At 43.7% G+C, this 26,509-nt stretch overlaps 1 protein-coding gene across 5 annotated transcripts in view; it reads left to right on the top strand.

The window, feature by feature from the left end:
- The window catches only part of SRGAP3 (SLIT-ROBO Rho GTPase activating protein 3), a 304,458-nt gene that overhangs the window by 47,101 nt on the left and 230,848 nt on the right, over nucleotides 1-26,509 (top strand). The window lies entirely within an intron of this gene.

Here is a 26,509-nt window from a genome sequence, read left to right on the forward strand (position 1 = left end):
CCCCCACCCCTCATGGAAGGTGTTCAGTCCCCTGGGCTTGGGGGCTTAGCGGGTGATTAAGGTTTGGTTTCACAGAAATCCTGGTGTCTGGATTGGCTGGTGCACTGGGAGGGGACTGAGCCTTCAGGTGGCCTAGCTGTGGGCCCTGGGATGGCAGGCTGGTGAAATGGAACGGGAGCCGACACCACTTTTTCTCTTCATCAAGGAAGAATCTCTAGAGTCCCCCAGCCCAGCTGCCTCAAGGGAGGGCTAATATGACTGTCGCTATCCCCATAGCTGTTTCCATGGCTACATTTCAAGCCTCAGTCTGGTCATTTTCAATAGCATCAAAGGCAGCATACCCCATCCATGCATAATCTTTTGTTATATCCCCACAAATGGCTTTTGTTATAACCCTTCCCCCATTCCCCCCACCCATGATCCAAACCAGAGAAACTGGCTTCATTGTGACACACTGATCTAGCAGAAGAAGTTAGAAGACCTGGGTTTGAATCCCAACCATGTCATTTATAAAACGTGAATAATAATACTTAGTACATAGAGTTGTTACACATATTTAATGCGATAAACATATCTGCAAATACCTAGCACATTGCCTGGCACGTTTAGGTAAGCGCTCATTAAATGTTAGTTTCTTTCTTCCCTCAATTTGTCAATTGCACCCACTTAGGAATCACATTTCTCTAATAGCATCCACAATCTTTGTACAGTATCTTCTTAGGGATCACATGTACTTGGTACTGAATAAACTCTTATTGATATCAGCTTACTTTCCCTCCCGACAAACATCAAGTCCTATGTCTGTAGCCTTGAAGGATGCCTCTTGACCGTTCTCTTTGCTGACCCCCAACTTTGGAAGGAGTCAATTGCAGGGCTTTGAAGGCAAATGGTCCAGTATCTTGTTCTCTCTTCTTAAGGCAGTCAGAGGTGGGGGAAGCGCCTTTCCTCCAGAGGGTTTGTTCCAGCAGATAGGTTTGCAGCAGCTTTGCTTAGGAGATTAATGGACACAGATGTCTGAGCAGACGAACTTTGATTTTCTCCTGGAAACGCTTAATTTGGCCTAACATCTGTCTTGGCTCCTGAGCTTTTCCATCACCTGAGCTCCAACACTGGTTCAGTCACCAATAGATTTCACAGGTCATGGATGTCACACAGTGTCTTGGGGTATACCAGTCTTACTTGTGAGAGGTGGAGGTGGTGGTTGAGAGGGAACAAAAGTGGGTTGTGGTTGACTCCTGTCATTGTCCTCCATGTCGGGTTTGTTGACCCTGAGTCTTTCTTTGTGTTGGAAAACCAATTATAAGCCAACAAAGTGGTGTCTTCCTGCTTTGGGGATGTAGCCCTCTGGGCTGGCATTGGCTGGCTGTCAAGGGCAGAGGAGGCCTTTGGAATTGGTTTGAAGCAGGTACCAACCTGTTCACTCTAGTCCCACCTCATGGGTCCATTGTTGCATTTCCAAACTGTTGGCAGCAATGATCTCAGAGGGGATCTGTGACTTTGTTTGTGTTTTGAAAATGCCATTTTGTTATTAGTATCTTTGTTTTTTAAGATACATATATATTTAAAACATGAAATTTGTCATTTTAATGTGCAATTCGTGTTTATTATCGTCACAATGTTGTTTTTACCATCAGCGCCAGTTATTACAAAAAGTTTTTCATCGCTCCAAACAGAAATGCTATCTTCATTAAGCAATAATTCTTCATTCTCCCTCCCTTCAGCCCCTTTTAACTTCTAATCTATATTCTGTCTCTATGAATTCGCTTATTTTAGACATTTCATAATAGTAAGATCATGCAATATTTGACCTTTTGTGTCTGTCTTGTTTCAGTCAACATGACGTCTGCAAGATTCATCCATATTGTAGCATGTATCAGAGCTCCATTCCTTTTTATGGCCAAATAATATTCTATTGTAGGGACATACCACATTTTGTATATCCATTTGTCTAGTGATGAGCACTTGGATTGTTTCCAACTTTTGTTGGAAAATAATACTGCTATGAACGTTGATATACAATTATGTGAGTTATTGTCTTCAATTCCTTTGGGTACATACCTAGAAGTAGGACTGCTGAGCCATATGATAATTCTATGTTTATCTAGTAGATGAGCCACCAAACTGTTTTCCATAGCAGCTGCCCCATTTTACATTCCCACCAACAATGAACAAGGGCTCTACATCCATGCCGACACCTATTTTCTGTTGTTGTTTTAATTATAGCCATCCTAGTGATGTAAGATAGTATCTCATTGTAGTTTTGATTTGCATTTCCCTGATAACCACTAATGTTAACCATCTTTTCGTGTCCTTATTGGCCATCTGTATATCATTTTTCATTTTTTTGATCTTTTTTGTTTTTGGATTGTGGCAGTTCTTTATATATTCTGGATATTAAATCCTTCTCAGATATATGATTAGCAATAACTCATAGGGCCTTTTTGAAGATTGCCCCCCACTTTAAACATCCATACTTTAATATCTAACTTTATATTGGTCTCCTGCTTCTTCTTCTTTGTCATACTTTCTCTGCTTAATATCTCAAATTGGTGTCTGCCTCAGTGGCAGGCTTCCAGTGGACAGGGATCATATGTTCATCATCCGTTTTGGACAGGGCTTGGCATGTCAAGTAATAATGAATATTTGTAGAGCACAGTATAATTTATAAAGCACTTTCCCATCAACTGTACTTTGAGTCACAAATACTATTATTTTTCCTTTCTCTCTAAAGAGACATAACCAAAATTTGCACTCAGTTCTACTCCAAATCCCTTACTCTCAAAAATGATCACTGCAGCACTATAATACCATACAAACAAACAAATGAACACAGAACCCAGGTAATATCCAACAGTAGGGGAATGGTTGAGTGTTGGATAATCACAACCATTTGATGGAATTTCATGCACGCGTTAGAAATGAGATCTCTGAATGTGATGTAGAACATGGAAAAGTATTTATTGTTGTGGAACTTACATAAAATGAACAAGGAAAGAAACATGGAAAAATGAAAACCATTGCGGAGGGTGAAGTGGCATGACTTTTTAAAAGAATTTCAAGCAGTGTTTCTGAAACATTAGTGTTATTGAAGAACAACAACAACAAAAGATTCCTTCCCCCCTCCTGTCTTTGCCACTATGCATTTGCACTTTATTAATGCTTCTGAGGTGCTGATGAAGTGAGAACAACTTTCAGCTCTCAGAGAGCTAGTGTGTGTGTGTGCAGTGATTCAGGGGTAAGTGTGGTCTGATTCAGACGATTAAACCCATTGCAAATGCAGAATTAAGTAACTCTGATAACACTTGAGCATCCTTTTTGTAGATTAAACCTTTCAGGCTTTTAGCAGCTGAGAGGTGCTGGGGATTGGAGATAGCTGGTTTAGAAAGGAAGGGGGGCTCGTATTGGATGGGGACAGGAAGGAAAATGTACCACATTTGGATTCATGTTCTTTTCTGAAATTGGTTGTCGCCGTGGAGAAGCTTTGGAAAATGTACCATTATCTGGGTAGAGAGGACAGTGTGTCTGCTTATTTTCTGTCTTTCACTTGCTTGCATTTCTACAAGCTGGGATTTTAATTTTGTGTGCTTGCCTATCCCTCTAGCTTATTTGTGCATGGGTTTTTATTTTTGTCTAGTGCCTAATCCTGTTTTACATGTGAATGCCCTTCAAAAAATAAGGGGCAGTCATAAGCCAAGCCGGAAGGGGTGGGGGGCGGGCAGAAGGACCAGACCTCTCCTCTCTGTAGCCCCTTCTTCATATCTGTTCATTCAGTAGATGCATATTTGCACCTTCCGTGTGCTAGGCACAATGATAGGTGCTGGGAATGCAGTGGTGAAGTAGACAGTTACAATCTTTGCCTTTATGAGATTTACAGTTAAATATTGGTTGCCTAAGACTGGCTGTCTCATTTGTACAAAATGAAAACGCAGGGTCCTTTTTTAAAAATAAAAAATTTCAAGATGGTAACAGCAGAGCATTAAACCAAGGGCAGAGCCCTTTGAGGCACTCACTGTTGTGGGACTGCACAGGTGGCACGCCCAGAAAGCTGGCCCTGCAGTTGTGTCAAGGGGACCTCATATAAGCAGAGGGATTTGTTCCTCCCTTATTACCCTCATCTTCCTTATCACTGTGCATGGGAACTGGTGGCCTCTGAAGAAGAAGGTGTCTTCCTTAACTCGTGGGGCTATGCAGAGAGGCGATAGAACACAGCTGTGAGGTAAGATAAATGGTTGCTTGAGATATGCAGCTAGGCCACAGAAGTATATACAGAATGCTCAGTTTCTCAGAAAACATGGGGACATAATCAAATATGATGATGGAAAGCCTTGCCGTCCAAAATTTTGTCCCCTGGAGCAAACAGATGGGCTGTACTAGTCCTCATAGAAAAGCCTGTGTTCTGTATGCAACATGGAGTAGAGGATTTAAAGGGTTTTCACAGATTCTGTAAAGCAGCCAGCACCCTAAACTGAAAGGTGTCCTGATTTTTTAGTGACAATGGGACTACGAGTAACTGTAATAGGATAGTTTTGCATTTCCCAAAATGTCCCATGGAATATTAATTCTAAGAGATTCAACCTAAATTGCATAATTTGACAAATAGATTTAAAAAAAATTTTTTTGAATATTTATTCTGGGCCAGGCATTAGGGATAAAATATTCTGCTTTCATGGAGTTTATAATCTAGGACAAGATCTAAGAATAATAGAAGAAAAAGTACTTTATTCTTTCCTTTGCGGCCTCATACGTTTTTGCAAGTTGATTCTATGAGACCACTGCCAGCGAGAAATGTCAGCTGCCATCTTTAATGTGAAGAATCATCTACATTCATGCATAAAAGAAGGCAGCCATCATCAATTGGGTATCCAAGATTTATAGTGCCCAGAGAAGTGCTGTGAAAGAAGACTCAGATCTAGTCTGAACTCCTGAAATTTCATTTCTCTAGTATCAAATGACCAGCTTCTATCTAGGAATCATTTTAAGCAGCATCATCTCTTTATAGTCCTATCCGCTTTTAAATGAGAAATATCTAATTCCAATACCACTTGATTTTTAGGGGTGTCTACAGCAGATGTTATAGAGTTTTCACTTCTGGTCTGGCACACAGGCTGCTAAAAACTTAGGCTTTCCTCCTCAGTGGATTCCATCTTCAACCAGACCACCAAAATGGAGAGAGAAAGTCAACAGATAGATTTTTGATATGCGTCATACTCTATTCCCTCTTGGAGGTTTACAATTAATATTAAAGTCCCACAGTGAAGCAGTCTTTTGAACTTTAACACAACATCATTGATTATGAAAACTCCTTTAATAAGTAATAACCAGCTTCTGTCTGTTTAAAACAAGGATTCTCAAGAATGTGCTTTGGGAACCATTGGTGATGTGCTTCTATATTTTTAAGATGTACAGTATGGAATCACAGGATATGGGATTGAGACCCACTTACAACTGTGGGCAAGGTACATGACCCCTCATCTTTTTCTCCATCTGTTAAATAATAACACCCATATGGCACAATTGTATGGATTAAAAGAGACACTAGATCTGAAGGAACATTTTCTAAGCTGTAAATTGTCATGCAAACCATTTTGTGGCTGTTGAAACAATATTGAAATAAGCAGGAACTATTGTCTCTATTTGAAAGATGGTTAAACTGAGAGGTTCAAAAGGGAGCCATTTAGAGGCAAAAGCCAAAACTAGACTTCAGATCTCTTGATTCACAAAGTCTCATCAAAATGTGTTTTAAACCAACTTTGCTTGTAGATTTTAATTTGGAAAACACACTGACTACCCTTTGACATGCATGCTCCATAGAACACCTGAAGGCAGATGCTGACATTGAAATGCCAACTTTTCTTCCCTTTCAAGCTTTGATTATCTGATGTTAGCACAATGATGAATTCAGGGGTGACAGATTATGGGATGATTTGTGTCCTCTCCAGGCCAGCACACACTGTTATGTGTACGAATCCCATCTGTACTTTGAAAGCCACCAGAGAGGTTGATTTAAAAGGGAAGGTAACTTTTTCATGTCAGGAATGAAAAAGAACCTGGACAGTTTTCTGTTATATATCTTTTAAGGGGAGGACAAAAGCTTTGGAAAGGTGTATTCCAGAAAAGGATATATATATATATATATATATTTTTTTTTTCTCATTTAAAGATGGGGCAGTGCAGAGTGAAAAAACATGGAAACAGATATTAATAAACCTGTGTATTAGTCCCATTTCTGCAACTAACTAGCTGTGTGATATTTAATGGTTCCCTTCCCTCTAAGTGCAAGTTTGCTATCTAAAAATGAGTGTTGCAAACTTCTCTACTGAATTTTCCATAACTCTGTCTTTTTATTTTCTGCATATTTTTCTTTAAACTGGTACATTTTGTGCAAATTAAAGGGAAATATTACATACTTCTGCAAATGAAAAGTCAGTACTGTTACCATATATTTAAGGTAACCTTAAAAATAAGAGCAAAGAAGAGCATGACTATTTAGATGAATACCATATACTTTTGTACTACCTCATACCTTTCATCCATCAATGGCACTAGATGATCAGAAAAGGATTTTCTAGCTGTACAGGTTTCCATGCAGACAGTGGTCCTAATGCACACTAACCCACACATCTTGGTGGACCAACAGTTTAACTTTCTCCAGCACACCATAGCTATGGGAAATCTCCCTCCCCCAACCTTGGCAGTCCCCAGTGGGTGGTCCCCAGGACCAGTGCTTGTCCCTCTGAAGAACCCATTCTAGCCTGGTGGATGGATCTATCTTCTGAATGGCAATGGTGTAGTTGAGCCACTGTCTTTCATCCGGAATTTTCTTCTTGCCTTTCTTTCCCAAACCTGAATCCCATTCACCCTTTGGATCTTCAAAAGTGGTCTCTGCTCCAATATTTTGACTCTGTATGAGTATTGGGTTTCTTAGAAGCAGAGTCTGTGATGGGTTTGAATGTATGGAAATGATTAAAGGAGTGCCCTTTAGAAAAACCAGTGAGGGGGTGAGGATAGGGAAGGGGAGGAGCCAAGCAAGGTTGTGGCCTTCGATAAAAGTCTAGCCTTGGCCTGATCCTTTGGGGGCTGTGGAATTAATCACACCACGGAGTTGTTCCTTGTCTTGAAACGAGAGGACCAGCCCTATGCACCCCCATGTCAGTCAGTCAGTGTCCTCCAGTTGCCAGAGATGGGGTACAGTGTTAATCGATGGTGTGCCGCAACTGGTTCCTGTGACCTTGCAAGAACCGATTGTCAAATTTTCAGGAATTTTGTGAGTCACTATTAAAAATTAAATCAGGTAAATTTATGATTAAATACATGATATTAAAACAATGTTAATAAATACTCAAAATTTATCACTTCCTAATTATTTTACTTTTATGTATGCTCTTGAGGTTATTTATGTTTATCGTATCTTTATGGAGAAAATACCATATAATTGGAAAACTGCTGCGCATTTCTTCCTAACTCCACCTTCAGTGATGTCATGTTGGTAACTTGAAATCAGCCACATTGGCAGCATTTACACCATGGAAAGTGGCAAATGCTCAAACCAGTGCTCCTCCCTCATACCTGCCCTACCTCCCCTACCCCCATCCCACCAGAAAGTTGGTTGTTAAACATTTGCCTGCACAGCATTGGGTGTAATCTCCTAGGTGGGGCATTCTATCACCTTCTGCAGAGATGGGGACAGCTGTGAGCTATTGACAGCCAACTCTCATAGCTGCTGAGGGGTAGGGCACAGCTGGAAATAGCACCAACAGTGTCCTCTACAGCAAGTCATTTGATGTTTTATCCAGGTCCTGTCTTGTGTCATCCTCTTTTTTACTTTCAAAGGTTTCCATAGAGAAGAAAAAAAACCCCAACAACAATGCAATAGGAGCCTGGAGCCTTGAGTTCTGGTCTTGGCCTTGCCACTATGTTGCTGTGTGACTTCAGGGGAGCTATTCTATTTCTCTGTCTTCTCCCTCATGAAATAAGATAAAGTGATCTCTCAGGAGGCTTCCAGCTCTGGACAGCCTCAGTCTGTAGCCTTCACCTAGCCACCCTGGCCAACTGTTAGCAGCATGAGCGCAGGAACCACGTTTCACTGTGTTGCCTATTGGACCCAACTCAAGAGTTCTCTTCCCCCCTCCACCCCCGGGCTTAGAGAGAAAATAATAAAAATAGATAACTGAGCACCTACTATATATGAAGCATTTTGAGCCTCAGCTCATCTAATCCATACATCAACCCTATGAAGTAGGGTTTTTTCCCTTCTGTTTTACAGATGAGAAAACTAAGGCTCAGAGATACAAAGTTGCCCACTCACAAAGCTAGTAAATGGCCAGTTTGGGATTCCAGTGTGGTCTGTTCAATTCTAGTGCCTGTACTTTCACCCATTTTCTGTATTTCCTTATTGGGAAAGGATTTGTAAGAGGCCCTTGCCCACAACATCTAGGTCCCCACACCTAGAGACTGGTTGGTTCCATCCCCACCCCCCTACTCTCTGCCTCTCTCATTCTCACTCTGTTCTGAATAGCAAGGATTGTAAGCCTCTTTGCAGCTCAGGCCTTTGTAAGTGTTGAATAAACAAATGAAGGAGGAAGCCAGCAGTGCACTTAGCCATTTGTCTGGGACGCTGCAGCAAAGAAGCATCAGGGGTGGGGTAGCAAAGAAGGCTGCTAATGAGCCTTTCCCAGCGATGCCTCCCAGCAGGCAGCTGTAGCCAGGGACTGTGGATGTTGTCACAGCCCAGCCAAGATTCCTGAGATTTGTCCTCAGACTTAGTGACCAGTGGGATCACCTTCATGATATTTGGTCCCTGGGCCAAGTGCAAGGGCTTACACTGACTCCTCCTACCTGAAACCACATAAAGGGCACCTCAGGCCCAGGCTGAGGGGAGATTTACATGCAAACCACAGAGCCTGAGGTCCTCTCCATCTCGTTCAAATGTGCACCCTGACACCAGCATAACAGGGACCTCAGTCCCCTTCCCAGTGTGTGATTGACTCCATCTTGGGGTTTGAAGTCTTCTCACATAATTATTCTTTTAGGCCTCTGCCAGCCAACCTGGCCTTTCTTCTCCCTGGCTCCCCATTTCACAGAAGGTGCTCATGCTTTCCTTGTGATTCTGCCTGCAGAGAAGTCTAGGTTAGGGAGATCTGCCCAGTGCGCCTTTTGGTGGTTTTCATCTGTGAGCGATCACTCCAGGCAGAGGTCTGCAGGGATGGCTTCAGAGAAACCTGCTTGAGCGAGGATTGTGGAAATGGAAAGAGTAAAAGAATCTAGGCTGGGCTTTTGAGTCAGGACACCCCTACCCCCCCCCCCCCCCCCATCATCCTGCCCATCATCAGCTCTTCCCTTCGGGATTTCCTATTTCAGGGACTGATAGCATCTGTTTAGTTGTCCAGGACAGAAACCTGGGAATCATCGGAGACCCCCAAGTCTAATCAGTTACCAAGCCCTATGCCATGTCTATCTCCTGATTTTCTCTTGAATTTGGTCAAGCTCTTTCTGTGGCCATTTCTGAGGGCTTACCAGCTCTTACTGGAGCTGGTTCAGAGTCTCCCCCTTGGTCTTCCTGCTTCCAGTTTTACCTCTATCCCTCAATCTTTTCCTACTGACAGCAAGAGTATCTTCAAGAAATGTGTCCTTGACCTTTTCACACTCTTCAGTTGTGACTGCCTTCAACTCTTCAGTTGAAGTTCAAGCTTGCCAGGCAAAGCTGTTCTTGCTCGGGTCCTCTTTGGCCGTCCAACCTCATACTCTGCCACTCCCTTTCATGCACCCCACGCGCCAACTAAACCTGTGCTCTTATGCCTCTGTGCCTTCACATGGACCCTTCCTTCCACCTGGAATTCCCATCCCTCTCCCCTGCCCTGATCTCCCTGAAAAGCTCTCACTTATCCTCAGGTCTGCAGGGAAGCATCACTTCCTGTGTGAAGCCTTTCCTGGTGCCCCCAGCCAAGCCGAGCCTCTCCTTCCTGTCTATGCAAATGATTTTGTAAATGCCTCTTGGAGCATTCAGTGTCCTGTGACTGGACTGAGTATCTATTCTATACATAATAGGAAACACTTTAAGCTCCTGTAGGGTGGGGAACGTGTAGTCCATTTAAAAAAATGTTTGTTTTCTCTTTTTTCAATTATGCAATTAATACACGCTCATGGTAGCAAAATTGGGGCAGCATATTCCTTTCGTCATTCTCAATCCATGGCTGTATACATGCTCATAATACTCCTGTGATCACAGGGCCTGGGCCTGACCCTGCCTCCAAGTTGCTGCCCGATGCTGCCTAAATTTCTCCAAGGTTGTGAATGAAGGTAGCCCTACTCTGGGATTCTCTCCCTTCCTCCTTTCCACTTCATTCCAGAGACATGTGGAGTGGGCTGGGAACTGAAGACCTAGAGATGAGGAAAACGCAGTTTCTGTCCTGAGGCACTCACTCTGGTGGGGTGACAGTCCTCCAGGGTGAAAAAACGCCTGGTGATATGAAGGAGGAGTGAATAACTTCTTATATTTCTGTAGGAAGTACAGTAGGGATTGGGATGGCATCAGGGAAGATTTCTCAAAGAAATTGTCGTCTGGGCTAGGCTTAAAGGATGCTTACAGTTTTGCTCAGGAGAGGGAGAAGATAACTTGCCAGGCCAAGGTCATGGAACAAAGGGGTTACTAGCCATGTGTGGCCCCGGGCTGGCTGAGTTCAAGGCTGTAGAGCTTCCCTTCCCCCGAGGTCCTCAGCCCCTAGACGTGACACGCCATTTGACCTTCCTTTGATCTCAGACAGGGGTTGAACCCAGGTGGGCTGCCCTTGTTGGGTTGTTGGCCCCAAGTTCTATGTTGGCCATGGGACTTCTTTTTGTTTGTTTGTTTGTTTGTTTGCTATCTGGCTCTCAATAAGTGTGAAATCTTATTGCTGGCTCAAAATAGCTAGCTGATTAAAACCTAATGAAACAAAAAAAAAAGAAATGGGGAAATGAGCACTAAAACAGATGTCGAGTAACCCCAGGTAACTTAATTGCATGCCAGCCTTAAGTCTATAAATACATTAACGGACACCTCTTTCCCTTCTGAAACAGAAAGCCTTGGGAATTGGAGCCAGCTGGTACTATTCCATTGTAACACATTTTTAGTTTTAGGGAGTCTTTGAAGCAACACAGAACCTCTTGGGCCAGCCTGTCATGCTTGGGATCCTGGCAAAACCCATGTGTTCATACCAAGAGCTTGATATGCTGTCTGAGTCCTGCTGAATCACCTGTTCTCATTTCCTGTCTTCTCAATTACTCACTGCTGCTTTCTCTGCCACTGTAACCAAGGCTTTTGTCTCTTCATTCTGCAGCCTTTAGGGGTTTTGAGAAGATCACCAGGGCTCCATGGGGTATTTTTCCAGTGTTAGTTGAGTTTGTATGTGTTGGTGATATACTAGAATCTTCCATTGGTTATGTGAGGATATTTCTAAATCAAGTTCTGTTCTTTGCTGAGTGTTTTCTACTCTCTGTGTTTAAATCCATATTTTGCCAGTTATTGGTTCTGTTATCCTTGGCAGGTCACTTAACTTCTCTCGTGTCTTCATTTCTTCTGTAAGATGGGGATGGTTATAGCACTTTTCCTGCTGTTCGGGCAGGATTAAATGAGATTATACGTGTGAAGCACTAAGAACAGTGCTTCAGTTCATAAGGGTTGTTATGAGCATATGGTTATCCTCATCTTCAAATTAGACTCTCTGATCCATCATTTATCTTAAACCTTAGAATAATAGGAAACTAGAAGATGCAGGGAGACCTGGCTTTGAGTCTTAGTTCTTCCACCCAGGTTAGTCTGCGACCTTCGGTAAGTCAACTCTTCCCTCAGTGATTTTCGTTTTTTCATAGTAAAATGACGGTGATGAACTTGATTAGGAATGCCAAATATATGAAGCGCATGAAGTCTCTGAATTTTCTCACTAATTTCTAACCATCCTAGATATGATCTCGGAGACTTCCCAATAAAGCCATTATAAATCAACGAGGTGGCACCTGATTTGAAATTTGCTTTCTGTCTCTGAACTAGGTGATATGTAGGCCTCTTCCAGCTCAGATCATCTACAATCTTAAATAAGGCTGGGGGAAATTCCAATTTTCAGGCTATACAGATAATCTATCCCCTCACCGCAAAACTCTGTCTGTTAGGTATGACAGTAGGTATAAGCTGACTCTCAGGAAGGGTCACTACAGACCTCTCTGCTGAGAGCAGGAAGGGGCTGGTCCTTTTGGTACTGTTTCCCGAATCTCAATCTGCCCAGTTTTCTCTTCATAACATTCAAGACTACTGAAGTTCTTAACACACCTATTCTCTACCTTTGATTTGGATTTTTATTCAACATCATACGAATTTGTATCTATATGCCTTATCTTAGGCAGATGTAGGTGGCCATAGTATTTGCTCTCAAGGAATTTAGAATTTTGAGGGACAGTAAGACGGAGCCACCGAAAATAGTGAAGGAGCAGTACAAGGTGATATTCAATCAGGTGCTAAATTAAATACCAAAACATAATTATAGATCAGAGATAGGAAAAGACAGTATTATTGTCAATTTTTTTTTTAACTTCATCCATGGCAGACATAACTAGTCAATCATGACAATCTTTCATAGTGAGCCCAGATGCTGCCTGACAATCTAGAATTCAGTATGGAGTTCCAGGCACGTCTATTGTATGTCAGAGTTAGCATCTGAAATAAAACCTATATGCCGTCCTGTGTTAGTTCAAATGTATAAAGCCAGCTGCTCTAACAAATAAACCTCACTGAGTTTTTTTAATTAAAAAAAAAAATCTTTTTTTATATATGCTGTATGGCCGGAGTCCCATTTCATTCTTTTCCCATGTGAGTATCCCCTTATTGTAGCACGATTTGTTGAATTTCTTTTTGTTTGTTTTTTTTGTTTGTTTGCTTGTTTGTTGTCATTTGTTGTTTGACTCGAACCCAGGTCTCCCGCATGGCAGGCAAGAATTCAACCCCTGAACTACCCTCGCACCCCCAACCTCAGTGATTTAACACAATAAAATTTTATTTTAAGCTTATTTCAAATGGATGAGGAAGATTCTGCTCCACGCAGTCATTCAGGGAATGACTTCCATCTTCAAGGTCTGTGGAATCCTTTCCAATCAGCTGTTTATGGGGAAAGAGAGTGAGGATTCTTTACGGGCTACACCTGGAAGGTGTGGTCACCACCTGTGCTCACATTTTATTGGCCAGAACTAAGACATGTGGTCATAGAGAAGGCTGAGAAATGTAGTCTAATTGTGTGCCCAGAAAGGAGAGCAGAAATACAGATATTGATGGGCTCTCGCACTTTCTAACAAACACCTTGGAATAACAGGAGACTTCTGAAAAGTGTGGAGTTCAGAGAAAACTTTGAGAAGGGCTCTGAATGATGTGTAAGATTTGACTGCATTAAGGGGTGGAGAAGAGGGAGGGCATTCCAGGCAAGGAGAAAAGTATGAGTAAAAGTTAGAAGTGGGAATCATTTGCCTTAGTTAAGGACAGATGGGAGACACTGTTGGCTGGAACCAAGGGTTTGTGGGAGGAAATCTCGGGTTGTTGGGGCCAAGTTATGGAGGGTCTTAGTCTATGATAGTTCCTTCTTTAAATGGCAGAAATTTAGACAAATGTTTTATCCCAAACAGAAGATACAAAGAAGGATAAGTCTCTGGAGCAGCCCCTTGCCTAATTCTTCCAACTTCTGTTTCTTACTTCTGCCATGCTTTAATGTACACAGCAGCCAATTTGGAGATATTACCCTTTCTCAAATTGCTTTGAAACCTTTTCTTTAATGGTGTAAAGAGAATTCCCAATGAGAAGAGAGTGGATCAGGGAGCAGAGTGCCCTAACTCTTAGTCAAATTTTGCATCATTTTCTATTTGCATTTATTATCACACGCTAATTATTCACATAGAGTCTTGCCCTTTTGCATTCGCATTAATTTAGATTGCTTTTGAAAAGCAATCAAGGAGGGAATTAAGCAATCATACATCAAAGGGGAAAAAAGACATGACACCAAAGAGACGTGATGTGCTTTGTTGGAACTGGCCATGTCAAGTGGCTGGGAGCTTTCCTCTAAACCAAGAAATACTGGAAGATCTATTTGAGCGCTCCTATTATCTTTGTGGCCCTGTTCCTCTCACTTTTTGGTCAATATCTCTCAGATCAGAAGGCCGAAGAGGCATGTGTGGCAGATGACCGTTGGACTGAGGTGGGTCCCTTTCTCAGCCTCAGTTTCCCCATCTATAAGATGGAAAGGTAGATTAGATTACCTTTCGTGTCCCTCCTTCTAGGTCTACAAAACTCTGACAAAAAGATTCTTTGAAGAATTATGATTGTGTAACATTACAAATGGACACACTAATTACCTGCTTATAATCATGAGAGTTTCCTTGCTCAGTCTTCCCTTGAGCATTAAGGATAAGAAGACAAAGTAATAATTCTACATAGCTCCTGCTTATCTCGTATTTTGATCCAGGCCATGGATTGCCAAGGTATTTGCTTTTTGTTTTATTCTGGGTCTTAAAAATTGTGTTATTGAAATATAATACAGGTACAGAAAAGTACACTTTTGGGACGGATATGGAAAGAAACTAGGGCAAGAGTCCAAATCTATTGCTCTATAGGCCTTTGGTAGGGAGTGGTTTGTTACATGGGTTTGGGGCATTTGCTGTAGATGTGGTTTCTCTACATCTCACTAATCATCATTTCAGCTATTAAGATTTGCAGTGTTTTGAGAGCATCCCTGGTTGATATTAGCCACACCTTACACGGACTCTAATGAGATACCCCGGCTTGCACACATCCAGTGAAATGAGTCAGAGGGTGAGGGGAGGGCTTTGAGCAGACTCTGATAGATTGAAGAGTGTGGCAGAGAAAAAGGAGATGGGAAGAGAGTGCAATCATTCAACAAGGAACAACAGAGAAAGCAAAAGCAGCAGCAGAGTCTAGACTCACATAATCCAAAGAGGCCAGGGGTAGGGCTGGCAGTGTGTGTGTATGATAGGTTTCTGGAAGAAAGAGACAGGTGGCCAGCTGCTTGTCTATTGTAGAGAGAATGGAAAGGGTGGGGGATGAGATTAGGCCACTGGGTTTGTGATTAGGAGGGTGGTGAAGGCAGTGCTTTTTCGAAGAGGTGGGTACAGATCTCCCTGGGTTGAGGGGGGAAAGGAAGGTGTTGTGTGGAAAGAAAGTGGGTGCGAAGCACTTAGCACAGTCTGTGTACTGGTGTAGTTCAGCCCCCACCCCAACCCCACCAATTACCCTCAATTACTGGTCTACAGTTATTAAGTTCTACCTAGCCCCTTCCTCAGTTAATCAACTGACTGAGCCACCTTTCTGTGACTGATTTTGGATGCACATTGCGTTTTAGGGAAATTGCCATTAAAGCTCTTTTTACTGAAGAAAAAGTGAGATCTGGGAGCATTTAGTGCCCACTGGCTATAGAAAGGGCTAATTAACTTTGCTCTTTGGGATGTTAAAATGACGAGCTGCTCCACTGTGGAACAGCAGCTGCCCCTGATGTTTATTCAAGAGCAGCTCATCGATTAGACTCAAGTTAAACTTTGGCTACCTGAAGGCATGGTGCCATTGACCTGATCTCATGGTATCATTCTTGAGGTCAGACATATGTGCTTGGGTTTGGGGAGCCCTGGAATTGACCTGCTCACTTCTGGTTCATTCTTTCATCTTAACTTTAGCTGAGTTTCTCCAAAGGCCGCTTTCCTTATTTGCAAAATGAGGTTAGTAACACTTGCCTTGCAGAGTTCTATAACAATTAAGCAAGATTTTGTATCTTAAGTACCTAGTGTATTAGTGGACATTTGCTAAATGTTAGCTTTAATCATGCTACAAGCAAGCATTTATTGAGTGTCCCAAGTGCTGTTGCAGGGTAAATGTTATAGGACCCCCATTCTTAAGGAACTTACAATGTAGTGATAAAGAGAAATAAGTACAAATAAAGGAAATAAGTTCAAGGCAGTGTGGTAAAGATTGTAAAAGGTTAGTATTGCAATAGTGTACTGTGGGAATACAGAGGAGAGAGTGATGGATTCTCTCTGGGAGAGACAGACCAGACTTCCCTGGACAAGGCGTCTCGTAAGTTAGACCTTGAATGCTAAAGAATTGAGGAAAGACATTCCAGGCAGAGGGGACCATAAATGCAAAGGTGACAAGAATTGAGACAATTTGGTGTCCTTCAAGGAAGCACAACTAGTGTGGTGTGACTTGAGTGAAATGGGATTTGGTGATTATTTAAAACAGCCCAAGGGTTTGAAGGTGATGACATGGTTGAAGAATGCTGACTTGGTTTGGTTTGGTTGAAAAGTGGGGCACTCCCAATACTCCACTAGTCTCTTCCTTGCCAACTAATTCTCTCAGGAACATTTTGGGAGGGATCAAGCTTGGCATCGAAGGCTCATTACCATCAATTTCTTGTCTTTTTCCCTGTTCTAATCTCATATATCAGTATTTCTCAACTTGTGTGTTCTGTGATTGTGCCCTGCCCTCCTGCACATTCAGCCCAGTTCAGAGATGGCTCCTTTTCCTGCTGAGCCTACCCTCGCTGACCGCTCTAGCTGTGATCCCATCTGCCTCTCTCGGAGCACAGGGTGGCTGGTGAGACCCAGGTGCACAGGATATAGAGACACATGGCCTGTTCGAAAAGGTGTGGCATGGGGTCCAAGGGCACAGAACCTGCAATGGCAGGCTGGAATCCAGGCAAGCAAAAGGGGTTCAGTGGTTCTGAAACCACAGATGCTCCAGTAGGTGAATGGAGTGCTGCAAAGAAGAGTCTGGGGCCTGGGACCCTCGGGACTCCAGGGCAGAGCCTTATAGATTCCCTAGGCACCTGCCAAGAACAGCACCCACACCAGGGCTTGGGAAGGAGGTGGGGTCCTAGTTCTCATGCAGGACATTCACATTTCCATCATTACAGGGTGGGGTCCAAGCTGATTCACACCTCCTCTCTGGTAGGGATGGTTCTGAAACTAGAGGAAGAGATTTTTGGGAGGAGAGGTCAGGGGCAGTAGCCATGCTGGGCTGGATAACCTGCCTTCCTCTAATCTCTCCTGTAAAGCAGCTCAAGACCTCTTTACCATTTGTTTGACCTTTAACCTGCAAATGCCTTTTACACCGTCACCAGGTCATCGGCTGAACTTCCACTTGGGTCTGTGTAACTTTCTATTCTGGACTGTGATACCTTGAGGGTAGCATCTGCATCTGCATTTCTAATAATAACGTTAACAACAACAGCTCCCACTTATTGAGCATTCCTTCTGGGAGCTAAGAGATTACATGAATAATTTATTCAATCCTCAGGTTAAAACCTTGAGGTATGCTTATCCCCATTTGACAAATAAAGAAACAGATGCTCAAGGGATTTAAAAACCTGGTGTTTAAAGGAAGGTCATGTAGCTAGGAACTGTTACCAGTTTAGATTAGAATCTAGTGTGATGCGAAGTCTGTACTTTACGGGGCAATGCTGTGGGACAAAGTCATTTCAAGTCATTGAAACAGGTCTTTGTTTCAATGTAAGGGCCACAAGTGTGCAGCGTTTTACCGACTCCTTCTTTAACCTTGGCCTTCAGCTTCACCTGCTAAATAATCTCTAAAAGTGAACGAATTGATTGATGGATTGGGGAGGAGGTTGAGGGGGGAGGGTGTGTGGCCCAGGGGCGCTGGGTGCCGTGCACTTTGATTCTTTAAGCTCCTTGAAGAAAGGACCCTGGGGAGCAGATGGAAATGTCTGCGGAGTGTTTTTCAAATGGCCCCCAAAAGCATTCTGCCTAGCAACAAAGAGCCTTTCAGACTAGAGTTCCAAGGAGCCTGGCGTCCCTGCTGCATCTGGCTCCACAAAGGAGGCAAGCTGCAGAGAATTGGGTTTCATCTCCAGGGGGCAGCTGCAGGGCCTGGGGTGTGGATCAAGGCTGATGTGCCTGAGGCCTTTAAGCAAATCTTATGGGGTATGTATGTGTGTGTGTGTGTAATAGCGAATTTGTGTTTTAGCATTAACACACAACTATGTGGTTGTGGAAGGATGTGCCCAACTGGTTTCGCAGGAAGATAGGTGGTATTTTCCCATTTAAGTATGCATGCATTTAGTTATTCATTCATTTATGTTAGAGAAGTTGTAAATTTACAGAAAAATCATGCAAAAAGTGCGGAGTTCCTATAAACCTCACCCGCACAGCTTTCCCTGTTAACACTTTGTTATAGCTATGAAGTGATAAAATCATACTATTAATTATAGTCCATAATTTATATTAGGGTGCATCCTTTGCATTGTACAGTTCTATGGTTTAAAAAATTTTTTCTCTTAACTGTGAACAACCTAGATTTCCCTGTTTACTTACATTCAAATACGTAATTCAGTGGTATTAATTACAGACACAGTGTTGTGCTACCGTCCCCACCATCCATTACCAGAACTTTCCCATCATCCCAAACAGAAACTGTGTACTGACTGAGCATTAACTCCCCATTTCCCTACCCCTATCTCAGCCCCTGGAAAGCTGTTATTCTAGTTTCTGAGTATAAATTTGCTTATTCTAATTATTTCATTAGAATAAGATAATACAATATTGTTTTTTTGTGTGTGCCTGGTTTATTCACTCAGAATGATGTCTTCAGGGTTCATTCATGTGTCAGAACTTGATTCCTTTTTAAGGCTGAAAAATATTCCACTGTATGTACATACAACATTTAATTTATCCCTTCATCAGTTGATGGATACTTGGGTAGCTTCCATCTTTCGGCAATTGTGAATAATGCCTCTGAGCATCAGCGTGCAAATATCTGTTCGAATCCCCACTTTCAGGTATATCCCTAGAAATGGGGTTGCTGGGTCACATGGTAATTCTATCCTTAAGTCTTCGAGAAACTGCCAAACTGTCTTCCGCGGTGGCTGTAGCATTTTACATTTCCACCAACAACGAATGGGTGTTCCCATTTCTCCACATCCTCTCCCTCACTTGTTTTTTTTCCATTTTTGAATAGTTGCCATTCTAGTGGGTGTGAAACAGTATCTCACTGAGGCTTTGATTTTGTATTTCCCTAATTGCTAATGCTGTTGAGCATCTGAGAAATATGTTTTTAATTAAACATAATTTTAAATGACGAAAGTAATGCATTCTTGTTAAAATATTCTAGATAAGCGTAAAGTAAAAATTGCAAGTCCTTCTTCCCACCCGTGTAAGTAATCACCATTAACACTGTGATGGGTATTTTCCCAGACACATGTGCTCGTGTGTGTGTGTGTGTGTGTGTGTGTGTGTGTGTGGTATAGTGTTATATACACATAATTAAATATCTGTATAGTAGATAAGCAATTATACTGGCTAAGTCTTAACTGAATGCTTGCCAATGTCAGGCTCTATGATAAGTATAGGTATTCTTTAGGTCATCACCTCATCTAATTCTTAAATCTTTACAAGGTTAGATAAGATTTTAATCTCGTTCTAAGGGTGAAGGTGAGGAAAGGGAGCCCTAGTAAGGCGCAGAGGTGTGGAAACAGGGTGCGACCTAGGCAGTGTGGCTGCCAGTTGCGTAGGTTTCTGCTGCCAGCCGTGTTTATAACGTGTGTCTTCCCTTGACCATTTTCTTGGTGCTCCCCTCGGCCGAGTCCCCTGCCTGTGATGCTCCTCTCTGGGCTCTGTCTGCTCAGTGATGCTGATAAGGAAGTATCTGATGTATTGAAGACTGATGATCGCTGGATGGGTTTTTAAGCCCTCATCCTGAGAAGCTGTGGGATTAGGGGCAGGATAGTGGGTGGCGGTTTGTGTGTCAGGGGTGGGGGGTGGGGTGGGCAGTCTAACCACAGGAGCCTTTAACAGCAAAGAACTTTCTTTAAATTTGAACTGTTTCATTCACATACCATACAGACCATCCTCAGTGTACAGTCCGTGGCTCTTGGTATAATTACATGGTTAGGCATTCACTGCCACATTCAATTTAAGAGGATTCTCATTTTTTCTGAAAAAAAAAAAAATCCCATACCCCTAATATCCCCCTACTATTGACATTTATCTTTTATCTGGTGCCTTTGTTAGAATTAATGAAAGAATATTACAATGTTATTGTTAACTATAGACCTTAGTTGGCGTTAATTGTATTTTTTCCCATGTATCACCTTGTTGTTAACACCTTGCAATAGTGACAAAGCATTTGTTCTGGTTCGTGTAAGAACTTTCTTGTATTTGTACTATTAACCACTGTCATTGTCCACTCCAGACTTTGCCAAGTTATATAATCCTGGTTTTTATCCTCTAGCTTTCCTTGCAGTGACGTGCACGACTTCAGCCTTCCACCTGCAGCCACACTCACACTCAGCTTCGCTCCTTACACTTATACAGCATTGAAAAGCCGAGAGCCTGCTCAGGTTGGAGGCAGAAGAGAAAGGGGAAGGGAGAGGTTCCAAAGATGAGAAGGATCCCCCTCACAGCACCACTGTGGGCTCTGAGAAGTAGGGAGAAGTGAAGAGAGGACTTGAGGAAGTAGGGACACCCCTGGCTCACAGCTTGCAATGAAATGGGGACTTTAGTACTACAGCTGCAAGGAATGAGATTCTGCCACACCCCCGTGTGCCTGGAAGTGATTCTTCCCAGGATCTCCAGATAAGCGCTCAGCCAGCACTCACTTTGCTTTCAGAATTTCAGGATCATAACCAGAGTACTTACAGTTCTCACCTACAGAACTGTGATATAATAAGTTTTGTTGTTTTTAAGTTGCCAAGTTCTTGGCGATTTGTTAGGGCAGCGACAGAAAACAAGTGACTTTACCTTCCATTAAACTGGCCCTTTCAGTGCTTGAAAACCAAAGAAATGGCCAGTGCTAGCCAAATTCGTGGGGCCACCTATCCATTTTCCTTTGTTACTGAATAATTACCCTCCGCCTGCCTAGCATTGACATTTCACAGCACATTTCCCGTGCATAGTTTCATTTGATCCTTTTAACAGCTTGGTGAGGTGTGTTATTTGTTATTCTCCCCATTTGACAAAGGAGGAAACCAAAATTTAAAGAAGCAAGTGATTCACTCAAGGCTGCACAGACCTGCAATTGCAATCCAGGTCTCCTGCTTCCGCATCTCACCCACTTTTTGCCACAGCCCACGGCTGCCTCCGTTTCCCAAAACGTCTGTCGTCTGAACACAGTTACAGCTGTTCAGAGGGAGGGGCTCCCTTGTGAGGAAGCCAGCTTCCTGCTGCTGTGAAATGGCCAAATACAAGCTGGGTGACCAATGACTTGGGGTGCTGAGGAAAGGATTCCCGCCATCACTGGGGGGATGTTGGTGGATGGTTTCTAATGCCCTTTCAGTGTAGGGCGCACCGCTGGAAGTGGGGTGAGTTTTTTGGTGCTGCTGTTCAGACCAGAGAAAGCTCCCTGGAAACTGGATTGCGCAGGTGGGGCATTTGCAGGGGAGGCGGAATCTGAGTTAGAAGTTGAGGGACGAATAGGACTTAGAGAGAAGGGCTGTGTTTGGATTTCTGGTGTGATTGCAAGGTATGTGTTTTGCCCACGCCTTCCGGCTCCAGTTGCTTTGGCAGAAGTTGCAGGCAGAACTGGGTCAAATCTGTAGTGAGTGTACCCCAGGGGCTCTAGGCTGCCCTCCCCACCGGCCTCCAAGTCCATCCCAGTGACTGAGGGCACCCCACGCGGCTGCCTGCTTCTAGCAGTCTAAAGCAATGGGGCGGGAGAGAAGGGTAAGGGAAATGCCCAGGCCGACAATACCTTCTCACCCTGCCTTACTTCCTGTGGCTTCCCTGCGAACCCTTCTTTTTTCTTTTTTTTTTCAGTGTTTTAACATAATTATATTACAGTTAGGTAGTATTGTGCTGTCCATTTCTGAGTTTTTGTATTCTGTCCTGTTGCACAGTCTGTATCCCTTCAGCTCCAATTACCCTATATCTTACCCTATTTCTATCTCCTGGTGGTCTCTGTTACCAAGGAAATATTCCAAGTTTATTCACTAATGTCAGTTCATATCAGTGACCATACAGTATTTGTCCTTTTGTTTTTGGCTAGTCTCACTCAGCATAATGTTCTCAAGGTCCATCCATGTTGTTACATACTTGATAACTTTATTCTGTCTTACAGCTGCATAATATTCCATGGTATGTATATACCACAGTTTGTTTAGCCACTTGTCTGTTGAACATTTTGGCTGTTTCCATCTCTTTGCAGTTGTAAATAATGCTGCTATAAACATTGATGTGCAAATGTCCGTTTGTGTCTTTGCCCTTACGCCCTTTGAGTAGATTCCTAGCAATGGTATTGCCAGATCATATGGCAATTCTATATTCAGCTTTTTGAGGAACCGCCAGACTGCCTTCCACAGTGGTTGCACCATTTGACATTCCCACCAACAGTGAATAAGTGTGCCTCTTTCTCCACATCCTCTCCAGCATTTTGTCATTTTCTGTTTTGTTGATAATGGCCATTCTGGTGGGTGTGAGATGATATCTCTTTGTGGTTTTGATTTGCATTCCTGTGAACTCTTCTTAACTGATTCTGCCTTTCTGTGGACAGGAATCTGACAGCCTGTCTTTGGAGAACACAGTTCCACCTAAGCTGACACTGTCCTGTTAAAGGTTCCTTAGCTGCCTCCACTTGCCCTACCTGAGCCTGAGGGGTTCCTCCCCCAACCCCAGTCTTGTTCCCTGCATAGCTGAGAGGATTTAACAATGTGTCTTCCCAAGTCAGAACACCCCTGGGTGCTGTAAGAGGCAGTAGAAGCCATTTTGCTCCCTTCCTTTCCACGGCATGTCTTGTAGTGCTATTCCGCTCGGTGGCACTTTCTAACGTGCTGTGTGTCTGCATACCATGCCAAGTGCAGTGGCACGTTCCAGAAATGCCGGCCTCACCAGCTTCCACCTGGGAGGGGGCAGGGCATCATGGAAAGAATTGCAGCCAGATTTCAAGAATTTGTTAAATACCTACTGTGTGCCTGGGCCCGTGCTAGGCCTTCGGAACACAGCACTGAAAAAGATAGCCAGGAGACCCTGTTCAAGTCTCGGTTCCAGGTCACTTGAGCTCTGTGTCACAGCCTTCTTTCACAAAGAAGGAAATGGCACTTTCAACGTGGGCTGTAAACTGTAAAGCTCTGTGGAGATATTATTAGCATTCATTACCCCATCTGATTGTCTCAGCGACCTTGTGAGATATCCACAGCAGCAGTTGTTATGCCCATTTTACAGCTGAGAAAATGAAGTCTCGGTGAGGTTGAAGAGCTGAAGCAAGAAGAGAAATGGAATGTTCAGCTTCTCAGTTACGGGCTTATTGAATTTTACCGTGTAACTGTGGCTACACGAGGTCCCCAGCAACAGCACGAATAACTTTTCTCAAGTGCTTACCAAATGCCAAGTGCTAAGTTAAACACTTTACATGCCGTATCTCCTTTATTTCTCATAATCCAGGAGATAGCACCTATTATTTTCCCCATTTTCCAGATGAGAAAATTGAGGCTGGGTAAGGATAAGTCAGTCACTCTTTCAGATTACCTACCTGGGAAAAGGCAGGACCGGGATTCAGTAAGGTGTGTCTGATTCCAGAGCCTGGACTTGGAAACTCTTGTGCTACCTGCCTATCCAGTTGGCAACCCAAATTGATATGCCTGAGGTACCAGAGAGGTAATAAGAGAGTGGGAAATGGGTAGACTGGCAGTAATCAAGCACCCCCGGGTGGGTGACCCACATGGCAGGGATGGTATTGAGAAGAGTTGACTTCCTGCACCCTGATGTTATTGGAAGAAGTTGACCTTGAATGATAGGCAGCACTTGAACTGTGAAGAGCAGAGGCTGGTGTGAGCCAGGCAGGCTCTTAGAGGAGAAAGGTTGCTGATTAGGGGTTCTGACTAGTGGATACATATGGGGGGTGGGAGGGGGTAATAGTGGGAGATAAGATGGGCAAGGGGCATGGGCCTAGCCTCAGAAGGCTTTAACTGAGTACCTGCTGCACATATGGCTGGAGGGTTAGCCCAGCTTCCCATATTCCAGCCAAAGAAGGAAATTAGTACCCAGAGACATCTCCCAGTCTGGGGTGGAACAAAGATAGTGCCATCCTTGTGGTTCCCCTTTCTGGGGCCTTGAGGTTAGAAGAGAAGAGGAGCAGGGTGCAGTCTAGAGCTGCTTCAACCTTGAGTCAGGGAAGAAGAGGGAGGGAAGAAGGAAGGGAGCCAGGTCCTGGGGTAACATTGGGAGATTTGAGCATGCCGACCCCATGCTGAGGGTGGGCCTTGCCTTATAAGACTGGGAGAGCACTGGCCTGAGTGTCAAGAGACCCAGGTGCCATGTCCTGTCTAGCTCTGTGATGTCGGAATATAGATTCCTCCCTGGGCTTTGATTTTTTCAAATGGTATCTAGAGAGATGATTCAGTAAAAATTATTGATTGTAAATGACAGAAACACAGTTCAAAGTGCCTGAAAAGGGGAATTTATTGGGGATCAGAAAGTCCAAAGATTTGGCTCTAGAGAAGGCTGGATCCTCAGATTCAGATGGGGTCATTCAGTGTCTGTCTCTTTCCATCTTTTGACTCTACTCTCCTTTGTGATGCTGCCTTTCACAGGCAGGCTATGCCTGCAAGGTCTCGGAGGTGACTGCCAGCTGACCAGGCTTACATCTGACCAGCCCAGCAGCTCCATCAGATGGAGAGCATCTGTTAGTAGTTGCTGCAAAAGCCCTGGGACTGAGCGCATTGGTTCTGCATAGTCACGTGCCTACTCCAGGTCTGTTCCTCTGGCCTCTTATTGACAGACTAGGGTTACATGATCTCCTCTGGACTTGGGGGTAGAGTTAGCCACACAGAAATAAAATAGACTAAGGAGCAGTTGATTTTTCCTGAAGGACTGTAGAAATAAGTGCTGATAACAGAAGAGGGAGAATGAATGTCAGGCAGGCAAAGACTACAGACGTCCTTCCCAGCCTCCAGGGGCTGGTCTGATTGTCTCTAAATGAAGCCAAGGGCCTTCCTCTGACAGTGGGATTCCTCCTGTCGTCACAGAGCCTTTGACAATGGGATGATAATCCTGGGCTTCCTTCCCAGCAAAGCACACAAGGTGGAACTCTTTAGCATGGCCTCTTAACACTGCATGGTCTGTCCTGCCTCCCCCAGCTCCTGCAGCCAGCCGCACTGACCTCCTTGCTGGTCCGTGTTATACATCATGCTCCCTCCCCCCAAAGGGCCTTGAACTTGCTGACCTCTGACCTAGTCAGTGCTCCTCTGATTATGTTCTCGTTGCACCGTGAACCTCTCCTTCGTCCCTGTTTCAGTTGTAATTTTATTTTTTTTCTGTGGTTATTCGATTAATATCTGTCTCTCCTACGTAAGTGGAGGCTCCTAAGAAGAAGAGAGATCTGGTTTTCTGCCCTTCATATCCCCAGAGCCCAGTGGAGTGTCTGGCACGCAGTGTTCAGTGATCGTTGAGTGGATATATGCTCTCAAACACACACTTTTCCATGGATTTTTAGTGGTTTACACTTTCCTAGAATTAGCCTCTGAACCTTAGGTTAAGAACTTAAGAATAAAAACACATGGAAATATCAAGGCGTTGGATGTCAGCTCGTTTAAAGCAGGGACTGCACCTGAGGACCTCCCAGGCCAGTTTCCCTGTTGGTATAGGTGTTTTTTCTTTTAAGTCGATGTCTCCTGCATGGAGTCCCATGGATGAGTAGTTCTTGGACAATTAAGTTTGGGAACACTGTCTAATCTAATATAGCCTCCTCTTAATATAATCTAATATAGCCTCACACAATATACATTAATAATAGTCTTTACCTTTTTATTATCATTAGAATAATCGTCATTTACTGAGGGCTTGCTATGTGCTGGGTACCTTACTAGGTTCTTCACATGTGCTTCCACATGTAATTTCCTAATGAATTTGTGTGATAGATGCCATCACCCCCTGTTACAGAAGAGAAATGAATGCTTGGAGAGATTAGGAATGCCAGACTATCTTCTTGGAATTAGTAGATGGGATTCCAGCCCATTCAAGCTCTTTGATCACGGTGCTGTTCTCCTCCCACTGGAGATGTAAGGAGTATGGTGAGACAGTGGACCTTGGTTTAGCCCCTATTTGTTGATAACAGAACCACGTTTTTTTTCCCTCCAGCCGTCTAGAAGTGTTCTGTGGATCACGCCTGCTTTGGGACATGCTGGTGAAGCGTTGATTCATGTCGAGGAGGACTAAAACCTCAAGAATGTGGGTCTGACTCAGGCTCAAGCCCACAAGTGTTTCCTGAGTAACTTCCGTGCCAGGCGTGGTGCTAGGAGAGTCAGGAGGTGAGGGCACAAAGCCACATCCTCATCGCCCAGGGCGCCCTGTGCCCCAGTTTGTCAGCCCTACTCTGGGCTGCCCCGCCTGGAGCCCGCCCATCTTTGGGTCCCCCTCGCACTACCCTGCTGTGTCTTCCTGCAGTGCTGTTCTCAGTCACGTCCATGAATTAATCATAGCAAAGTGCACATCCATTCCGTACATGCTTATTGTGTGACCTTCTGTGAGCCAGGACTTGGGCTAAGTGTTG

The sequence above is a fragment of the Tamandua tetradactyla genome, chromosome 9 (assembly GCF_023851605.1).
Source record: "Tamandua tetradactyla isolate mTamTet1 chromosome 9, mTamTet1.pri, whole genome shotgun sequence".
Taxonomy (NCBI): domain Eukaryota; kingdom Metazoa; phylum Chordata; class Mammalia; order Pilosa; family Myrmecophagidae; genus Tamandua; species Tamandua tetradactyla.